The sequence below is a fragment of the Mus musculus genome, chromosome 13 (assembly GCF_000001635.26).
Source record: "Mus musculus strain C57BL/6J chromosome 13, GRCm38.p6 C57BL/6J".
Taxonomy (NCBI): domain Eukaryota; kingdom Metazoa; phylum Chordata; class Mammalia; order Rodentia; family Muridae; genus Mus; species Mus musculus.
This window is the reverse complement of record NC_000079.6, coordinates 36,822,789-36,844,192: the sequence shown is the minus strand read 5'-3', so window position 1 is coordinate 36,844,192 and position 21,404 is coordinate 36,822,789. Positions and strand designations below refer to the sequence as shown.

Here is a 21,404-nt window from a genome sequence, read left to right as displayed (position 1 = left end):
TCTCCTGGGCATATATCCAGAAGATGCCCCAACTGGTAAGAAGGACACATGCTCCATTATGTTCATAGCAGCCTTATTTATAATAGCCAGAAGCTGGAAGGAACCCAGATGCTCCTCAACAGAGGAATGGATACAGAAAATGTGGTACATCTACACAATGGAGTACTACTCAGCTATTAAAAAGAATGAATTTATGAAATTCCTAGCCAAATGGATGGACCTGGAGGGCATCATCCTGAGTGAGGTAACACATTCACAAAGGAACTCACACAATATGTACTCACTGATAAGTGGATACTAGCCCAAAACCTAAGATACCCAAGATATAAGATACAATTTCCTAAACACATGAAACTCAAGAAAAATGAAGACTGAAGTGTGAACACTATGCCCCTCCTTAGAAGTGGGAACAAAACACCCTTGGAAGGAGTTACAGAGACAAAGTTTGGAGCTGAGATAAAAGGATGGACCATGTAGACACTACCATATCCGGGGATCCATCCCATAATCAGCTTCCAAATGCTGACACCATTGCATACACTAGCAAGATTATGCTGAAAGGACCCTGATATAGCTGTCTCTTGTCAGAGTATGCCTGGGCCTAGCAAACATAGAAGCGGATGCTCACAGTCGGCTATTGGATGGATCACATGGCCCCCAATGAAGGAGCTAGAGAAAGTACCAAAGAAGCTAAAGGGATCTGCAACCCTATAGGTGGAACAACATTATGAACTAACCAGTACCCCGGAGCTCTTGACTCTAGCTGCATATGCATCAAAAGATGGCCTAGTCGGCCATCACTGGAAAGAGAGGCCCATTGGACACGCAAACTTTATATGCCCCAGTACAGGGGAACGCCAGGGCCATAAAAGGGGAGTGGGTGGGTAGGGGAGAGGGGGTGGGTGGCTATGGGGGACTTTTGGTATAGCATTGCAAATGTAAATGAGCGAAATACCTAATAAAAAATGGAAAAAAAATGTAATGGAGGATCCACTGCTTACTACCATGAGATGTGGTAGTAATTCTTCTGTGGAATGGGGACAGTACTAAGCCAGAAAAAGACAGCAGTGAGGAAACCTGGGCCCAACAATGGTCACTATGCAATAGTAGCAAAACTTTTAATAAGAGGTAGGGTAACCAAACTGTCCCCTACTAAATAGCTAAGCACCTGAAGTATTATGTTGTTCTTAGAATTGTCGAAAGGGTTTGTTTGTTCTTCAACCTTGGTCCTTGGGGAGCATGTATTTCATGCTTTACCCCCCAGGGAGTGGTAAAGGGTGTACCATTGCACAGAGCTGAGCTGGCTCAGCAGTTCTATTGTGCTACTGAGGGTCACAGAAATGAGCTGCTGTTCAGGGAATCATAAAGCACTTAGGGCTTATGATATAAACTCCACTGTCCGGGTCCTTTATCTTCCCAGAGCACAGGAAACGTCTGCCTTGCCCTGAATGAGTACGGGTTCAAATTTCATCCTGCCTTCTCTGACACAGCTTTTTGAGAAAGTAAGAGGATGCCATTGCAGATACACAGATGCCTCGTTAAGGGTGAAATGTAGATGCCTACAATTTCTGGATTCATGCTCGCAGAGAAATATGAATTCAAGGAAATGATGCAATGATTAGAAGCTTTTTAGCAGGGAGTTGGCTCACTGAGTAAATCACACAGACACACACACACACACAGACACACACACACAGCTGGGCACAGAGGCCTGAGCAAGTCTAATCCCAGAAGGACTACAGGGAGCTGGGATGCTGAGACAGAAGAATCCTTAGAAGCTAGTCTGGGCTATGAAGTGATAAAACAACAAAGAGACCATGTCTCAAATGAGCTTGAGGATGAGGATCAATGCCCTAGGTTGTCCTCTGACCTCTACGGGCAAGCCGTGGTCTGCTGTTACCTGCATCCACCCACACAAATGATGGTGGGGGTGGGGGGGACTCAAGGAGAGTAGGTGGGCAGGAGTCAAGAGAAAGGAAATAAAATTATTTTCTTAAAAAGAAGTTTCCTGGGCTGGAAAAATGGGTTAAGAGCACTGACTGCACTTCCAGAGGTCCTGAGTTCAATTCCCAGCAACCATATGGTGGCTCACAACCATTTCTAACGGGACCCCAGCCTTCTTCTAGTGTGTCTGAAGACAGCGACAGTGTACTCACATACATTAAATAAATAGATAGATAGATAAATAGATAGATAAGTAAGTAAGTAAGTAAATAAATTTTGAAATAGAAAGAAGCTTCCTACATCTGAAAACTATACCTGGAACTATATTATTGAGTGTTAAATACAAGGATGCCACTTAATAAGGACCGAAGGACCTGTGACATGCTCTTTCAGCCTTGCTGCCCTGACACATGGACTCACTGAGGTCTCTTCATTCACATTTACCTTCTCCTGGCAGCCAGGAAGGGTTCTTAGCCTCTGCCTCACCTGCACAGTTCCTGTAGACTTTGGCATTCTTGTGTATGCATGTGAACGTGTTGATGAAATTCTTGGAAAGGACACTAGAATCATATGCATCACCTGCCTAGAAGGGACCGAGACAGACAGTGCAGAGCACAACAGTAATATCAACCAGAAAGGTCACCAAACAATACTAACTTTGGACAGAAAGAAATCCTGGGCTCTGAAGATGAAGTCCAAATTTTTTTCTGCATTGTCTATATATGTCTTTATATGTAAAGAGTTCTCAATTAGAGGCAGGGTGAATTTAATTTCATCTCATTTATTGCACAGATTAATAATGTACAGATTCTTTTCTATGTGGAAAAGAATTCTTCAGTTCTCCTCCTGACACTACAGAAACAGAGTGAATGTCTTATAGTGCATACCACTTGTGCGTGTTTGTCACAAAGGCCAAGGACTTACTGAGAATGCAAAATATTTTGTTAGATTCTCGGGGTGTTAAATAAGAGGGCCAGCAAGTAAATGGTGATAGTTAGAGATGCTCTCAATGTCATGTGCAGGAGGAGAGGCCTCACTGCTGACACTTCTGAGAAGGTAAACCATGAAGCTTCCAAATTCATGCTCTGAGACTCTTTACCATTCAATACCCTTCCAAATCCTTAGGTGAGCCCTAGTGTCAATCTCATATGATCCCAGATATTTGCAAATTTTGCTAAATAATCATTTTTCTTCCTGCCACTTCCCTTTTTGTCAGGTGGCATTAGACACTGTGCTGAGATCTGGGGGGGACTCTGATGAGGAAATGAAGACTTGAAAGTAGATTCAGTCTCTGGATAGTTCACCATCACTCTGAGGATAATGCAGTTACTGCTAGCTGTGCCAGCCTAAGAATGACATCTACAAATATTGTTATCTTTTATCTACAAAGGTGCAAAGATGTACCATGGCACAAATATAACAGCAAGTGTATGCAGATATGACTTGCAAAATGAGAGAGTAAGCTTTCTTGGTTTTGTTTCTGATTCTATGAATGAGAGAAAACTTAGTACTTGTCTTTCAGAGTCTGGTTTATTACATTTAACAAGATGATCTCCAGTTCTACCTGTTATCTAGCAAGTAATATGATTTTGGTTTTTTATTGGTTGCATGATAATCATATGTGTATACACATATATGTATATTGTATAGATAGCCAATCCCTTTACCAGTATATTTATTTGTACCCAATTACCACCATCAAGGCTGACTCCATGACATCATTAGTGGTACAATAAACATTGACTTAAAAGCTTATAAATTAAGGATTAAATTTTCATCATAACAAGTCATAATTAAATAACTCCTATCAGATATATTCTAAATAAGACAACATACATCACTTTAAATCTCGTATGGCTATTTATGGGTATATGAAGTGAAAGCTTAAGGGTTTGTTGGAAAGTCAGCTGTGTTGGATGGTGTTTTGCTAAGGCAAACACGTGAAGCATATTTCACTGAAGCAGACAGGTGAAAGACTAAGGCAGACTCATTAAGGAATGTTTTTGCTGAAGCAGACACAGGAGAAAGGATGTTCTGCTAAAACAAGCACATGAAAGGGCAGGTAAAAAAAGGATTCTTTGCTAATCATATGCATGTATTGATCCATTTACATTGTGTAGTTGAGACTCTACAGAGAGAAAGCACACCAAAAAACTTCTGGTGGTGTGCTGCAGTTTCTTGTCACTTCTGTGGATTTGGGCTTATTGGCAGAGTGAAGTCAGCTGAGATAGACTCACATGCTGAGGCAAGGCCTGTGGAGGACATGTGATGTTTGGAGGGAGTATAAAAAAGACATAATTGTCCTCTGAGAGGCTCTGCCAGCACCTGACTAAGACAGATGCAAATACTCACAGCCAACCATTGGACTGAGTCTAGGAAAAATTAGGGGAAGGGCTAAAGGAGCTGAAGGGATTGCAACCCCATAGGAAGAACAACAGTATCAATTAATTGGACCCCTCAGAGATCCCAGGGACTATGCTACCAACCAAAGAGTATACCTGGGCCGGTCCATGGCTCCTGCTACATACATAGCAGAGGATTGCCTCATCTAGCATCAGTGGGAAGGGAGGTGCTTAGTCCTGTGGAGGCTTGATGCCCCAGGGAAGGGGGATGTGAGAGGGGTGAGGCAGGACTGGGTTTGGGGGAGCACCCTCTTAGAGGCAAAGGGGAGGGAGAGGGGTGGAGTGTTTGTGGAGGGTAGACTGGGAAGGGGGATAACATTTGAAATAAATAAACAAATAAAGTGATTAATAAATAAAATATAATATAACATAATGTAAAGGACTCGATGGACAGTGGTAGAGGCTGAGTTTGGCTTGCTTATAGAGCTAGCTGTGCAATGCTTATTGGACTGATCTGTGCTTTGATGAGAGAGGCATAGCTGAGAACTTCCCCGACATTCCTGTTGGCCTTGGTCCCTCCTGCTGACTCATACTGATGCTTGGCCTGGCAATCTCTGCTAGGTAGTGCCACTGCTGCTGATTCCTGTGTGCTATCCTGCCTCTGCCAAGCTGGACTGCTGGTATATCAGGAAGTGTCTAAGAGTAGACGGAGCTGCTGCTACTAACTCCTGTAAACTGACCTGCTGATTTCCTGACACAAATGAGATTTGCTCCAAAGAACCATTTCTGAACAGGTCTACTTCCCCTTGTATCCTTTCTTTTCCACTACCTCTGGGGAGTGGTAGACTAGAAGCGAGGTTAAAGCATTTGAGGACCATCATTAAAAATAAGGTTTGAAAAAATTAAAGTTACAGGCATACCCAAATCAGTTCTTTGCTTAATACTTAAGAATCAGATAAGATTACTTGGCTTCTCTGGCCATTCCATGAGTTAACCTGTCACAAACCAACAAGCCCCCAAACTTGTGCTGCTTATTTATTTATTTATTCCACAATGCTAGGAGAGACTGAGAGACATCACATGATATTCAATAAAGGCAGAAAAAATTCTGGTGCTAGCCCAGTATTTTGTCTTGAATCAAATGTTTTTTTTAAAAAAAATCAAAATCAACATCCATCTCTTAGCAGGCCTTGATCACGTATCAAATGTGAGTACATAAATACACCCAGAAAGACGATTCTCCGTGGCAGGGACAGATAATGGTGGTGATGCTCTCACTTCAAGTCTATTCCTATTTAGTAAAAGTTATCAGGGGACTTCAGTGCTCATTCTGGATCGATGGTCCACTTTACTGACCATTATGGACTTCTTTTTAAGACTTGTCCCAACTGGAAACTTTTGTTATGTACTTACACATTTAGAACGTTTGGTGCTGGAGGTAGTCTTGGGCATAAACCAAATGAAAGAACTGACATGTCTCTTGTGTTCAAGGTTTGTAATCACAGCTCATTTGTCTCTTTTTGTTATTTCAGTGACTAGAGGTATTTCCACCAACTTTGACAGGTTTGTGAGAAGTCATAAGATAAGGTGATATCCCCATATTCTATTCTCAGGAGCTCTTTCCAGGATGAGCCCTATCATGTATTTTAAATTAGAATGAGTAAAGGCTTCCTCACAGTTATAGGATTCCTCATGCATAAAAATCCGTCCATGACTTTACAACCACTCAAAGAAGAAAATGTTTCCCATGTTGCTTACCTATATGTTTCCTTTCCACTGTGAGTCCTCTCTTGGTGATTAAAGAAACTGTGAACAGGGAAGACTTTGCCCTGTCATTTGCATTTTCAAGATATCTCTCCATTGTGAGTCTGTTCATGTATTCAAAGGAACTGAAAGAAACAAAATGAAAGCTTTCTCACATTGCTCACAGGGTTTCTCGATACTGAATCCCTTCGTAATGCCAAAAGGAAGGGTGAGCATTAAGGTCTTATCAAATGACATACATGCAAACAAAGAGTGTTCTTCAGTGTGACTTCATGTATGTGTTTAAAATGGATTGTAGTAAATGAAGAATATCTTAAAGCACCTATGTACACAAGGGTTAGTTCCAGTGTAAACTGGTTTAATTAGTCAAATAACTGAAGGTTTTTAATATATGTTCTACATGTGTTAAAACTTTGTAGGGTTTATCTCGAATGTGAGGTTGTTCAAGTCTTTTAATGCTACTCAAAAGAAAAGCCTCTTTTACACTCCTTATATACATTCAGGTATATAAATCAAGTCCTATAAAATTTTCAATATATTGAAAAGAGCCCTTCTGGTTGGCACCAGCACTGGGTCACCTTGGGCGCGGAGTTGGCGGACACCCCCAAGGACCCTAGAGGACTCTCCATACGATTTTAGGACCATTGACAAGTGGAACACAACTTCTGTTTCATTCCAATCGCATGGGACCTGAGACAGCATTAGGGAAGCAGAAAACCCAGCCTGACCAGGGTCACAAGTCCCTTCTGGTCAATGCCAGCACCGAGTCACCTGGGCGCAGAGTCCGCAGACACCCCCAAGGTCCCTAGAGGACAACTTCTGAGGCAGACCCTGATTCTGGCTTCAGACATCTGCACCTTCCCTGCCAGAGGAGAATTATCCACCCCAACTGGGAGGGCATTGCCGGAGCACCTGGGGGAGGCACCTTGGTTCCCAGATCCCTCCTAGAATAGTGTGTGAAGGTGAGAGTGTGGACTACAGAAGATAACAGCTTCTGGGCCAGGCCAAAGAGACACAGCTTCTGGGTCAGGCCCTGTTTCAGGCTTCATCTTCTGCCAGGAGGCAGGACTGAATGCCAGATATCTGTGCACCTTTCCTGCAAGAGGAAAGCTTGCCTGCAGAGAGTGCTCTGACCACTGAAACTTAGGGGAGACCTAGTGTCCCAGGTCTGCTGATAGAGGCTAACTGAATCACAAGAGGACCAAGCTCTAACCAGAGACAACTATTACAACTAACTCCAGAGATTACCAGATGGCTAAAGGCAAACATAAGAATCTTACTAACAGAAACAAAGACCAATCACCATCATCAGAACGCAGCACTCTCACCTCACCCAGTGCTGGGCATTCCAAACACTCAAAAAGCTAGACCCGGATTTAAAAGCATATCTAATGATGATGGTAGAAGACATCAAGAAGGACTTTAATAACTCACTTAAAGAAATACAGGAGAACACTGCTAAAGAGTTACAAGTCCTTAAAGAAAAACACATCCAAACAGGTGATGGAAATGAACAAAACCATACAAGACCTAAAAAGGGAAGTAGACACAATAAAGAAAACTCAAAGTGAGGCAATGCTAGAGATGGAAAACCTAGGAAAGAAATCTGGAACCATAGATACAAGCGTTACAAACAGAATACACGAGATGGAAGAAAGAATCTCAGGTGCAGAAGATTCCATAGAGAACATTGGCACAACAATCAAAGAAAATGCAAAATGCAAAAAGATCCTAAATCAAAACATCCAGGAAATCCAGGACACAATGAGATGACCATACCTACAGACTATAGGAGTAGATGAAAATGAAGATTTTCAACTTAAAGTGCCAGCAAATATCTTCAACAAAATTATAAAAGAAAACTTCCCAAACCTAAAGAAAGAGATGCCCATGAACATACAAGAAGCCTACAGAACTCCAAATAGACTGGACCAGAAAAGAAATTCCTCCCGACACACAATAATCAGAACAACAAATGCACTAAATAAAAACAGAATAATAAAAGCAGTAAGGGAAAAAGGTCAAGTAACATATAAAGGCAAACCTATCAGAATTACACCAGACTTTTCACCAGAGACTATGAAAGCCAGAAGATCCTGGACAGATGTTATACAGACACTAAGAGAACACAAATGCCAGCCCAGGCTACTATAACCAAACTCTCAATTACCATAGGTGGAGAAACCAAAGTATTCGACGACAAAACCAAATTCACACATTATCTTTCCATGAATCCAGCCCTTCAAAGGATAATAACAAAAAAAGGAAAAAAAAAAAAAAAAAGCAATACAAGGACAGAAACGACGTCCTAGAAAAAGCAAGAAAGTAATCCTTCAACAAACCTAAAAGAAGACAGCCACAAGAACAGAATGCCAACTCTAACAACAAAAAAATTAGGAAGCAACAATTACTTTTCCTTAATATCTCTTAATATGAATGGACTCAACTCCCCAATAAAAATACATAGACTAACAGACTGGCTACACAAACAGGACCCAACATTTTGCTGCTTATAGGAAACCCATCTCAGGGAAAAAGACAGACACTACCTCAGAATGAAAGGCTGGAAAACATTTTCTCAAGCAAATGGTCTGAAGAAACAAGCTGTAGTAGCCATTCAAATATCTAATAAAATCGACTTCCAACCCAAAGTTGTCAAAAAAAAAAAAAAAGGTCAAGGAGGGGCACTTCATACTAATCAAAGGTTAAAATCTTCCAAGAGGAACTCTCAATTCTGAATATCTATGCTCCAAATCCAAGGGCAGCCAAATTCATTAAAGAAACTTTAGTAAAGCGCAAAGCACACATTGCAACTCACACAATAATAGTGGGAGACTTCAACACACCACTTTCATCAACGGACAGATCGTGGAAACAGAAACTAAACAGGGACACAGTGAAACTAACAGAAGTTATGAAACAACTGGATTTAACAGATATCTACAGAACATTTTATCCTAAAACAAAAGGTTATACCTTCTTCTCAGCACCTCATGGTACTTTCTTCAAAATTGACCATATAATTGGTCAAAAAACAGGCCTCAAAAGATACAAAAATATTAAAATTGTCCCATGCATCCTATCAGATCACCATGGATTAAGGCTGATCTTCAATAACAACATAAATAATAGAAAGCCAACGTTCACGTGGAAACTATACCTTGGTCAAGGAAGGAATAAAGAAAGAAATTAAAGACCTTTTAGAGTTTAATGAAAATGAAGCCACAACATACTCAAACCTATGGGACACAATAAAAGCATTTCTAAGAGGAAAACTCATAGCTCTGAGAGCCTCCAAAAAGAAACTAGAGAGAACACACACTAGCAGCTTGACAACACACCTAAAAGCTCTAGAACAAAAGGAAGCAAATTCACCCAAGAGGAGTAGATAGCAGGAAATAATCAAACACAGGGGCGAAATCAACCAAGTGAAAACAAGAAGAACTATTCAAAGAATCAACCAAACAAGGACCTGGTTCTTTGAGAAAATCAACAGGATAGATAAACCCTTAGCCAGACTCACTAGAGGGCACAGGGACAGCATTCTAATTAACAAAATCAGAAATGAAAAGAGAAACATAACAATAGATCCCGAAGAAATCTAAAACACCACCAGATCCTTCGACAAAAGGCTATACTCAATAAAAATGGAAAACCTGGAGGAAATGGACAAATTTCTAGACAGATACCAGGTACTAAAGTTAAATCAGGATCAGGTTAATGATCTGAACAGTCCTATATCCCCTAAAGAAATAGAAGCAGTCATTAATAGTCTCCCAACCAAAAAAAGCCCAGGACCAGATGGGTTTAGTGCAGATTTCTATCAGACCTTCAAAGAAGATCTAATTCCAGTTCTGCACAAACTATTCCACAAAATAGAAGTAGAAGGTATCTACCCAACTCATTTTATGAAGCCACAATTACTCTGATACCTAAACCACAAAAAGACCCAACAAAGATAGAGAACTTCAGACCAATTTCCCTTATGAATATCGATGCAAAAAATCCTCAATAAAGTTCTCACTAACCAAATCCAAGAACACATCAAAACATTCATCCATCCTGACCAAGTAGGTTTCATTCCAGGGATGCAGGGATGGTTTAATATATGGAAATCCGTCAACGTAATCCATTATATAAACAAACCATTATATAAAAATCCATTATATAAAAAAATAAAGATCAGGAATTCAAGGCCCATACCTAAACATGATAAAAGCAATCTACATCAAACCAGTAGCCAACATCAAAGTAAATGCTGAGAAGCTAGAAGCAATCCCACTAAAATCACTAGACAAGGTTGCCGACTTTCTCCCTACCTACTCAACATAGTACTTGAAGTCCTAGCCAGAGCAATTAGACAACAAAAAGGAGATTCCAAAAAATTGGAAAGGAAGAAGTCAAAATATCACTTTTTGCAGATGATATGATAGTATATATAAGTGACCCTAAAAATTCCACCATAGAACACCTAAACCTGTTAAACAGCTTCAGTGTAGTAGCTGGATATAAAATTAACTCAAACAAGTCAATGGCCTTTCTCTACTCAAAGGATAAACAGGCTGAGAAAGAAATTAGGGAAACAAAACCCTTCACAATAGTCACAAATACTATAAAATAGCTTGGCATCACTCTAAGGAAGTGAAAGATCTGTATGATAAGAACTTCAAGTCTCTGAAGAAAGAAATCAAAGAAGATCTCAGAAGACGGAAAGATCTCCCATGCTCATGGATTGGCAGGATCAATATTGTAAAAATGGCTATCTTGCCAAAAGCAATCTACAGATTCAATGCAATCCCCATCAAAATTCCAACTCAATTCTTCGATGAATTAGAAAGGGCAATCTGCAAATTCATCTGGAATAACAAAAACCCTAGGATAGCAAAAACTCTTCTCAAGGATAAAAGAACCTCTGGTGGAATCACCATGCCTGACCTAAAGCTGTACTACAGAGCAACTGTGATAAAAACTGCATGGTACTGCTATAGCGACAAACAAGTAGACCAATGGAATAGAATTGAAGACCCAGAAATGAACCCACACACCTATGGTCACTTGATCTTTGACAAGGGAGCTAAAACCATCCAGTGGAAAAAAGACAGCATTTTCAACAAATGGTGCTGGCACAGCTGGCTGTTATCATGTAGAAGAATGCGAATTGATCCATTCCTATCTCCTTGTACTAAGGTCAAATGTAAGTGGATCAAGGAACTCCACATAAAACCAGAGACAGTGAAACTTATGGAGGAGAAAGTGGGGAAAAGCCTCCAAGATATGGGCACAGGGGAAAAATTCCTGAATAGAACAGCAATAGCTTGTGCTGTAAGATCGAGAATCAACAAATCGGACCTCATAAAATTGCAAAGCTTCTGTAAGGCAAAAGACACCATCAATAAGACAAAAAGTCCACCAACAGATTGGGAAAGGATCTTTACCTATCCTAAATCAGATAGGGGACTAATATCCAATATATGTAAAGAACTCAAGAAGGTAGACTCCAGAAAATCAAATAACCCCATTGAATAATGGGGCTCAGAGCTAAACAAAGAATTCTCACCTGAGGAATACCGAATGGCTGAGAAACACCTGAAAAAATGTTCAGCATCCTTAATCATCAGGGAAATGCAAATTAAAACAACCCTGAGATTCCATCTCACACCAGTCAGAATGGCTAAGATAAAAAATTCAGGTGACAGCAGGTGCTGTCGAGGATGTGGAGAATGAGGAACACTCCTTCATTGTTGGTGGGATTGCAAGCTTGTACAACCACTCTGGAAATCAGTCTGGCGGTTCCTCAGAAAATTGGACATAGTACTACCGGAGGATCCCACAATACCTCTCCTGGGCATATATCCAGAAGATGTTCCAACTGGTAAGAAGGACACATGCTCCACTGTGTTCATAGCAGCCTTATTTATAATAGCCAGAAGCTGGAAAGAACCCAGATGCCCCTCAACAGAGGAATGGATACAGAAAATGTGGTACATTTACACAATGGAGTACTACTCAGCTAATAAAAACAATCAATTTATGAAATTCCTAGGCAAATGGATGGACCTGGAGGGCATCATCCTGAGTGAGGTAACCCAATCACAAAAGAACTCACATGATATTTACTCACTAATAAGTGGATATTAGCCCAGAAACTTAGAATACCCAAGATATAAGGTACAATTTGAAAAACACATGAAACTCAAGGAGAATAAAGACCAAAGTGTGGACACTTTGCCCCTTCTTAGAATTGGGAACAAAACACTCATGGAAGGAGTTACAGAGACAATGTTTGGAGCTGAGATGAAAGGATGGACCATCTAGAGACTGTCATATCCGGGGATCCATCCCATAATCAGCCTCCAAACACTGACACCATTGTATACACTAGCAAGATTTTGCTGAAAGGACCCTGGTATAGCTGTCTCTTGTGAGGATATGCTGGGGCCTAGCAAACACAGAAGTGGATGCTCACAGTCAGCTATTGGATGGATCACAGGGCCTCCAGTGGAGGAGCTAGAGAAAATACCCAAGGAGCTAAAGGGATCTGCAACCCTATAGTTGGAACAACAATATGAACTAACCAGTACCCCCTGGAGCTCGTGTATCTAGCTGCATATGTAGCAGAAGATGGCCTAGTCAGCCATCACTGGGAAGAGAAGCCCATTGGTCTTACAAACTTTATATACCACAGTACAGGGGAACGCCAAGGCCAAGAAGTGGGAGTAGGGGATAGGGAGGTAGGGGTCGAGGGTACGGGGAACTTTCGGGATAGCATTTCAAATTTGAAATGTATATAAAGAAAATATCTAATAAAAATTTTTAAAGAAAAAAAGATATTGAAAATAATCTTTGGATCAGTGACAACATTATCTTGTCACCAAAATACATATATTTTCTCTCTAGGGTCAGTTTTTACATGTCAAGAATGTAAATGTGACTCCTAATTGTTTTCCCATATTGGTTACATTCATATTATTTCTTGCCAGTGCATGTTTATGCTAAACTGAGCTTCCAGAATAACTCAATTCACACAGTCCCTAAGCTTAAAGAAATTCTTTTCATATTTCTCATGTTCATAAGTCTTGTGTAAAATCTTAATAATAATAAGCATATTTAGGCTTGAGAGACCAATGAAAACTTTACAAACATTTCTTTCACTCCACAAGGAAAGTTTTAATTCACACCAGTAACTATAGACTAACTGGAGAATCGTCCATAGGGACGGTCTTTATGTTGTCTCTAACTACATCACTTTCCTCATATCTGCTGGAGTTTTTATACTCATTTTCAGTGTTCTGACCTTCCTTTGTTTTGTTTTTGTTTTTGTTTTTCGTATAGCAACCATGTTCCTACAGGTCTCCTGTATCACATTGTCACTAGAGTTTCTGCTGGGAAGAAACCAGCAAAGTTCATTTTCCAGTCCTGGAAGCTGAGTACTCCAAAGCCGAGGCCAGTATAGGCTACACAGTAAAATCAAAACTTATCTGGCTTTATTCTGACTCCCTCTAATTTCTTAATTCTGGGGTCTTAGAGTTCTCTACAGATACAGATAGTAAAAATTGCAGAGCAACAGAGACCAAATCCCATGGGACACCTCTCAGTAGCTAAAAGAGGTCAGAAAGTTTGTCTCTTTCAAGGAGTTTGAATGTTATTATTGGCAAAAAGAAATGTATTTACATATTATCAAGGTCAATTTTCAATAATTCTGTAGTTACAGCTATAGAGCATCTGGCAAAGGAGAACACAGATGAGGTAACAGAGGCATTCTCCTCCATCTGTTGCTCCATGCCCATAAGATTTAGGGCCCATTAAACAAGGATAAAAAAAATTTCAAAAAAATCACACCTTTACTGAGCACTATCAGGCTTTTCCTCGTGTCTTTATTCTCTAACCAACATAGTATAATAACTATTTGCATTATATTTACCTCAAATTTGGTATTATAACTCACCTGGAGATGATGTGAATACCATAGGGGAATGCATATAACTTCTATGCAAATATACACCATATTATAGAAGAAAGTTGAGCAGGAAAGGTTTTGGAGTCTTTAGAGGTCTTAGAATAAATCTCCTGCAGATATTGAAGGATAATTATAACTTAGTTAAGTAAAATGTGTATTATCTTAGAATTAAGTGCATGGAAGAAGATTAAGGAGAAGGGCTGGGAAAGGGAGGTTGGAAGCCACATTAGAGGGAGTAGCACAATCATAGAAGGACTAGTCCAGGAAAGCCTCGGCAAACAAGCAAGGGTTGAGTAAATACATAAGGAAGAAAGTGTACATTTCTCTAGCAAGTGCACCATAAGTTGAGGGCATGGACAGAGTAAGTGAGCATATGGGTTATTTTCACAACCTTAAGGAGTCCAAGAAGCTAGAGCAGAGCACATGGGAAGATGGAAGATGATGTCAAGGGGTTATGGGACATCTGACTACATAGAGCTTTAGAGCCATCTGGTCGACTTGTTTGTACTCTGAGGAGGACCATGGTAGTGTTTTTCAGGAGAGAAGTCACATGGCCTACTTCCATGTTAATGCATAGACCCAGGCTGTTCTGTTGATTAGGAAAGAAGGGTCAAGTAGAGACAGTGAAGCCCATATTAAGTGCAGACAGACACAGGCAGATGGATGGACACACACACACACTTGAATAAAGCAAATCTGAAGGAAGAAAGAAAGGGAGAGATGGAGGGAAGGAGAGAGGGAGGGAGGGAAATAAATGCAGTGAGGTTCAACAGATTTCATGGCTCAGCCTCCAGTCCTAAGGTTTATACCTCTAAGCTAAGAGGTTGTCAAGAGCAAGGAAAGAGCAAGGCATCAAAAAAGCAAGTCTATCTCCTGCTTTTTATTTATTTATATGCTTTAATTACCAGATAAATATTGTTTTGTCCTGCACAATATAATGCTTTAAATTATTATGGAATGGTTAAACTTAATTAATTAACAAATACCATACCCTTGGTAGTCATTGTTTTGTGGTGACACTGTGTCCTGGCTAGTTTTATGCCAGCCTGACACACACTGGAGTCATCAGAGAAAAAGGTGACTCAATGGAGAAAATACTTCATAATCTAGGCTTTAGGCAAGCCTGTGGGACATTTTCTTAATAAGTGACTGATGGTGGAGGTCTCAGCTCTTAGTGGGTGGGGGTCATCCCTGGGCTGGTTGTTCTGATTATTAAAAAGCAGGCTTAGCAAACAATGAAAGCAATCCAGTGAGCAGCACCTCTCCATGGCCTCTGCATTAGCTCCTCCCTCCATGTTCCTGCCCTCTTTGAATTCCAGTCCCGTCTTCCTTCAATAATAAACAGTGATAGGGAAGTGTAAGCCAAATAAACCCTTTCCTTGCCAAGTTGCTTTTTGGTCACAGTGTTTCATAGCCACCATAGAAACCCTTGCTGAGACAGATACATATCATCCATTCTCTCTACCTTGTTTGTCGCGTCCGCTCTCGACCAGTAAGAACGACACGACCACCAGTCCTTCTAACAGCAGTTTATTCAGTCCTGATTCTTCTTGTTTATATCTCCCCCGAACCCTGGACCTCTCACTCCTTTTATACTCTCATCCACGCACAGCAGGCCACACCGCCTCACCAGGCACGAAGCTTCAGCTAATCAGGGCAGCAGGGGCATATCTCCATCAAACTGGATTCACCGGTATCCTGGTGCACCTGCGCAGCTCTCAAGATGTTTGTGGCTTATATGAGGAAGTCAGGTGCAAGTCATACGACTTAGCTACAGTCCCTGGCGCCTTTGGGACTGCCGCCACACCCGCTCCTAACACTTGTTAAAGAACACAATATTCAGGAAGCAGTGGACCCAGGATGTGGACTAGATCTGACCCAGGAACAAAGAAAAGCAATCGCAATTAAAGATCCAGTAGCATAGGAAATGATACCAATACTAACAAATGTGGGTAAGAGTATAAAATACTGTGTATAGTCTGGAAAGTAAGCCTGGAGATTTCTCAAAAAGGAACTAGGACCATACCTATCATTGTCTTAGCTATAACAGTCTGGGATATATACCAAAAAGACTTTATATCCTACTATAGAGACATTTGCACATCCATGTTCATTGTGGCTCTATACACAGCAACTAGAAAATGGAATCAACCTAGATGTCCATCAACAGCTAAATAGAAAAGGGAAATGTAGTATACACACAAGGAAGTATTATGCATTTGTAAAGAAAACCAAAAACGTGAAAATGGATGGGATAAGAAAAAATTACAATGAGTGAGTAATTTGGGCTCAAAAAGCAGATGCAAATGTTTTGTTCATGGATTAGACTTGGCACAGAAAAAGAAGCCAAGAAACTAGAAAGGGGCTGTTAGGGATTATAGTTACAGAAGGAGGACAATAAACTGTAGGTAAAGCAAAGTTAGAGAGGTGGACTATGGGGAGATGGGCCAGAAAGACTTGAAAAAAAGAGGGCCATGAGAGTTTGTAAGGATGTATGAAAAGCCATATGGAAGCCTACAGCTCAGACTCACAACCCAATTAAAAGTATAATTGGGGAAATTTTAGAATGCATATATGTAATACGAAACAAGAGGAGTAAATGTTAGGGATTAAAGGATTGAGAGCTGGGGCAGAGAGATGGGCAGAGGAGGAATAGTGAGTGGGTTAACCAAAACTAAGTATTCATGAATATGTATTGTGGAAATTCCCTAATATCTAGGCTAATTTCAAAATATAACTTTTCTTTTCAAAAATAGTTGCAATAGAACTATTCCACATGCATGAATAATGCTACTTCTACAAAGCATGGGTGGTTAGTAAACAAAAACCACAGTACAAGGTATAGGAGACCTCCCTATCCATTATTGGTCAGGGAAGCTCTAGAGGACTTGAAAATTACTCAGGCTATTGCCATTCCTCTTCTTTGCCACCATCACTACATAGGAAGACCCTATTGATGGAGATAGCAGTACACTTTGGCTGTGGGATGTGGAGACATCATAAATAGATCAGGAAACCTCTTCCCTGGTGGCTAGTTTCCATAGTGACAGAAGGTGCTATACAGGTTTCCTAGGAAGAAAAAGAAATCAATGGCCTTTTAAAAAAAGTTTTAAAAACATTGCATATGAGTATTATATCTTTATCACCCACACTGTTCCCCACTCTTCCATCTCCTCCTCTTCATGATCTCTTCTTCTAATTATTATTGTTACACTTAGAATCACTCATATGTATGGATGTCCAGGACTGACCACTTCAGATTGACTAAACCATACAGAACTGTGTCCCTAAAAAGACCGATTCTTCCTCACTCCGCATCAACTGACAAGGTGTAGCTCTTCACCTAGGAGTGCAACCTTGTGGGATGTACTCCATTCACTTTGTCACATCAACTGATGAAAGTCTTCAAGCAACCATACTGCTGTGAGTTCATGGGTATCATTTCCTTGTCAAAAAGATAACAATGGACCTAGCACTCCAAAATACCAATGTGTTAGCCAAGATCTTCTTACTGGTACAATGATGGCTTGATTAGGCAACTTGTTGGATGCATATCACAAGGTCCTTGTACTCACAGATCTCCAGAGAAACCATGAATGTTAAGCCACAGGGTTGTCTTTCCGATGGGAAAGATGAAAAACCTATTCTTCCATCCAGAAAGATGAGAATTAGAAGTGATTGAGAGCTTGGTGATCAGCTTATATATTGGATCAGGCCATATCAAGCTCCTACAATCAGGACCAGAGGTGGCTAGTAATCTAAGTGACTGTTATAGCCAGAGGTGCCCCAAGCTCTTACAACTAGAACCAGAGGTGTCTCATAGCCCAAATGACCTCTACACTATCAGTATGGCTGAGAGCAGGCCAGATCCTTAGGCTCTTAAGCTAGTCTAGGGAGCCTATCTCTAGAACTCATCTTCTTGGAAGAAATGGCATGTACCCCCAAGTTGAGTTTCAGTGTTATTACATTTTCTTGTCAACCAGAGATTATATTACACCAGGAAACCTTTTTTTTTTCCAAATTAAATGGGCTTTAATACACTGGGAATTATCTGCCTGTTATTAGACTCCGAAATTTTATCCAGGTTGAAGTCAGTCTGTACTGAGTTTCCTTTTTCTCTTTCAATGGCTTGCTTCCCTGTATGACACCTGCAGGGACTCCAACAGGTAATTAACTTCTCTCTGGTTGAATTTGTAACCTGCTCTACAAGAAGGAATCCTATACCTACTACTATAACCCTGACTTAAGCCCATCTCTGGGGATGTCTTAGGCCCTAGAGAAGAACCTACTGTTGTTATTTTGGTAAGTGCTCATGTTGTGAAACTGCCTGCTAAATACTTGTGTCTATACCCACAGACTTGGGCTGCTCTCAGTCTTGGTCAGAGGAGCTGTTTTTGCAATGGGAAGCAGCTAGTGCAGAAACACAGAGTTGGTCAAAGTGCTAAGAATGAAAGACTGGGTGGGTGTTCAGCATTAAATCAGGTATCCCTATCGACCCCACCACCACCACAGCTCACAGAGCACTGTGCAAGGGGAGACAGAAAGAAAGTCAGGGGATGGGGAGTAGTTCTATGAAAGATTCTCTGCTGAACCTGACAGGTGTATTGTACTCATAAGTTTGGTTATTGGCACAAGACCTGCACAAGGTAAAGCCAGACAAAATTACAGCACAGATGGCAGAAGCTTTCTTAAGGCCTGGCCCATACTGAGGAGATATCAGCTGGTAATAACTACTCAAGAAGGGAGAGTCATTCTTTTTTTGAGGGTGTGGTCATCAGTAGGTTTCCCATACTCCAGTGGGTGCCCCACATCTATGCACATATTGGTAACACTTACTGGACTCAGAGAGTTTCAAGAACTCTCTGTCACTCTGTCTCTGACTGCCTCTGTATGTACTTGTCTCTGTCTCTGTATCTGTCTCTCTCTTTTACACACAAACACACACACACACACACACCATCTAAACTAGTGCAGTTTTGTCTTCAGACTTGACTGGTGTTTAGCCAAGCCACACACCCACCTTTTCAATTTAGATTCTTGATGGCCTTCTACTGATCTATGAATATAAAAGTGAAGGTTTCAAATGAAGTAGCAAAGGAAGTTAGGAAAGGTGAGCTGCAAAAAGGGAGAAACCATGGAATCGAAGAAGTGAAAAGAACTCCCAGGAACTAAGACTAGAAAGCTGACCCAGGAGGACCGACTTTGTGAATAGCACAGATAACCAGCTGCCAGGAAAGGAAGATAGTTAGGAACTGGAAAGATGTTGGCCCTCAGCATCATTGCTGCCATGGAATCTGTGTTTAGAGCTTGAAGGACAGGGAAGCCCCGCCCAGCTCTGTCGATATGACTTTATACATAACGAGCAGGTGACTTTTAACTGATGATGAAATTTCTGGGAGTGGATACAGGCTATTCTCTTTCAGCTTCTGGCCACCTTAGAGCTTTTATTACCTATAAAGCACATTTTTATCACAGCTGCTGCTTGAGGTAGGGCATGTGTACCACTGGCAGTTCAAAATCTATCATAACTGAGTTATGCGTGAGTTGGCTAGAAGCATAAAACAACTTTAATTACATTAGGTATTGACATGAGGCTGTGAAGAAAATGCAGACATATTTTCATCTTGCTTCATTGTTTCGCCCAGCATAATCAAGAATTGAGAATAAAATGCCCAAACAGGGACAGAGAGGCTCATCCATCCCTGGATTGGGATGTGAAGACAGCACTCCACACATCTGAAACCTGGCAGTGTTGGGGCTCACCACCTGCTTGTCAGCCACAGTGAGATAGTCACCTTGCTCTGAGAACATTACGCATTGCTAGGAGTTATTTTGTAGGACAAAAGCTTTTCACAAAATGGATCTAAATGATGCTGTTGGACTGTTTCAATATTTCTAGTACCTCCGATTCAGGATCACCCAGTTTGGACACTAGACATTTGTTTGTTTCCACAATACCTCTGTGACACTCTGGGTTCATTTCTGTGGAAGAAATCTTTACCTCACAGCTGGATTTTTTTCATGCTCTCCTTCCATGTGTGAAGTTCTCCTCATTTTTTTCTTCTAAGGTTCCTATTGGTACGTATGGGGATAATAAGTGACATCCTAATACAACAAGGACTGGCAGCTTATGTTCTGTTGTGATCCCTTCAGAGGTGACTGTTCACCTCATTTCGTGAATGGCTGTAGTTTTATGTTGCTGAAAGAAAAAAAAAAACAGACCTCAGTCACCATTGACAGTTTTCCATCCTCTACTTCCTTCTAGCTGTTCAAGGTGTTGGACCCCAATGTCTTAGTGGGAATAAACTAGGCATGGGTCAAACAAGGACTACAAAGGTCTTCTTCCAGGATAAAGTATTCTGTGGGAAAGATACTTGGTCATTGGGCTTTCTGTCATAACGAAGTTAAACCAGTGAAAAATGTATTTATAATACACTTATAAATGTATTATAGCCCCACAGCAAATCCTCAGAGCAAGGTTGGGGCTTACGGTTGCTTCCCAGATTTGAGGGTAGAGATCAGTGGAAGAGTCGTCACCTAGCATTCCCAAAGCCCTGGTGTCATCACTCAGCACAGCAACAGCGTAATTAAAACAACAAAATAACCACCAACTTTTAGAGAAATAATGCCTGTCTGAGAAAATGCACTGAGAAATGAAGCCTTGATTTTATTCTATGCTTTGCCTCATGGCGAGTCAACTATTACCCCAACTTTCATCTTAGCAGATTTGGGAGAGGAAATATGACAATCTCAATTGTCAAAAAGTGAAATTTATTATTTGAGAATGAAAAGATTATGAAATGGGATTTTTTTTTATCACCAGCCTGTGGTACCCTGATTGTAGTAGATGCCTTAGACGAACTCAGCAGTGAATAGACATGCTAGTCTGTGTTCACTTCTCTCAGACCCTCACAACAGGTTTACCTGGGTCCATTCCATAGTTTCTACAAACCAGGAATGTTATCACTCAAAGCAGTCTCTGGCCATTCAGATATGGGGCAGTCAGTTCACAGAGCAAGATTTCTCTCTTTATTGTCACCAAGTTAGGAGGGGCAGAAAATACAAACTCTACTATTCAGATGTCTCACAAAGATTACTGCGCCTGCCACATTGATACTACTTGAGAGTATGTATGTTTAAACACACACACACACACACACACACACACTGATTTCTCCAATGAGTCTCACTTGGCATACAAATAAATCTTAAGGGTAGACCCTATACCCAGCAGTAGGTGCCCTACACAAAACAAACTCAATGGTCTTTTTGAAGAATTATTTTTTTTGTCTTCTATTGCCTTATTTGGAAACTTTTTCAATACCTTACTGGTTTTGTCTTTTTTGTTTTTTGTTTGTTTGTTTGTTTGTTTGTTTGTTTTTTGATGGGTTTTTTTT

The 21,404-nt window shown here is 40.7% G+C and overlaps 1 long non-coding RNA gene across 2 annotated transcripts in view; it reads right to left on the bottom strand.

Annotated features, from left to right (window-relative positions):
- Gm30489 overlaps nt 1-20,203 on the bottom strand; it is a 146,979-nt gene extending 126,776 nt beyond the window's left edge. For both annotated transcript variants that reach the window (XR_873243.2, XR_873245.2), the window contains exons 1-2: nt 20,009-20,203; nt 6,045-6,175 (exon numbers count right to left, since the gene is read on the bottom strand). This is a non-coding gene — a long non-coding RNA (predicted gene, 30489). The remainder of the gene's footprint in view (nt 1-6,044; nt 6,176-20,008) is intronic.
- Between the last annotated feature and the right edge of the window lie 1,201 nt (nt 20,204-21,404).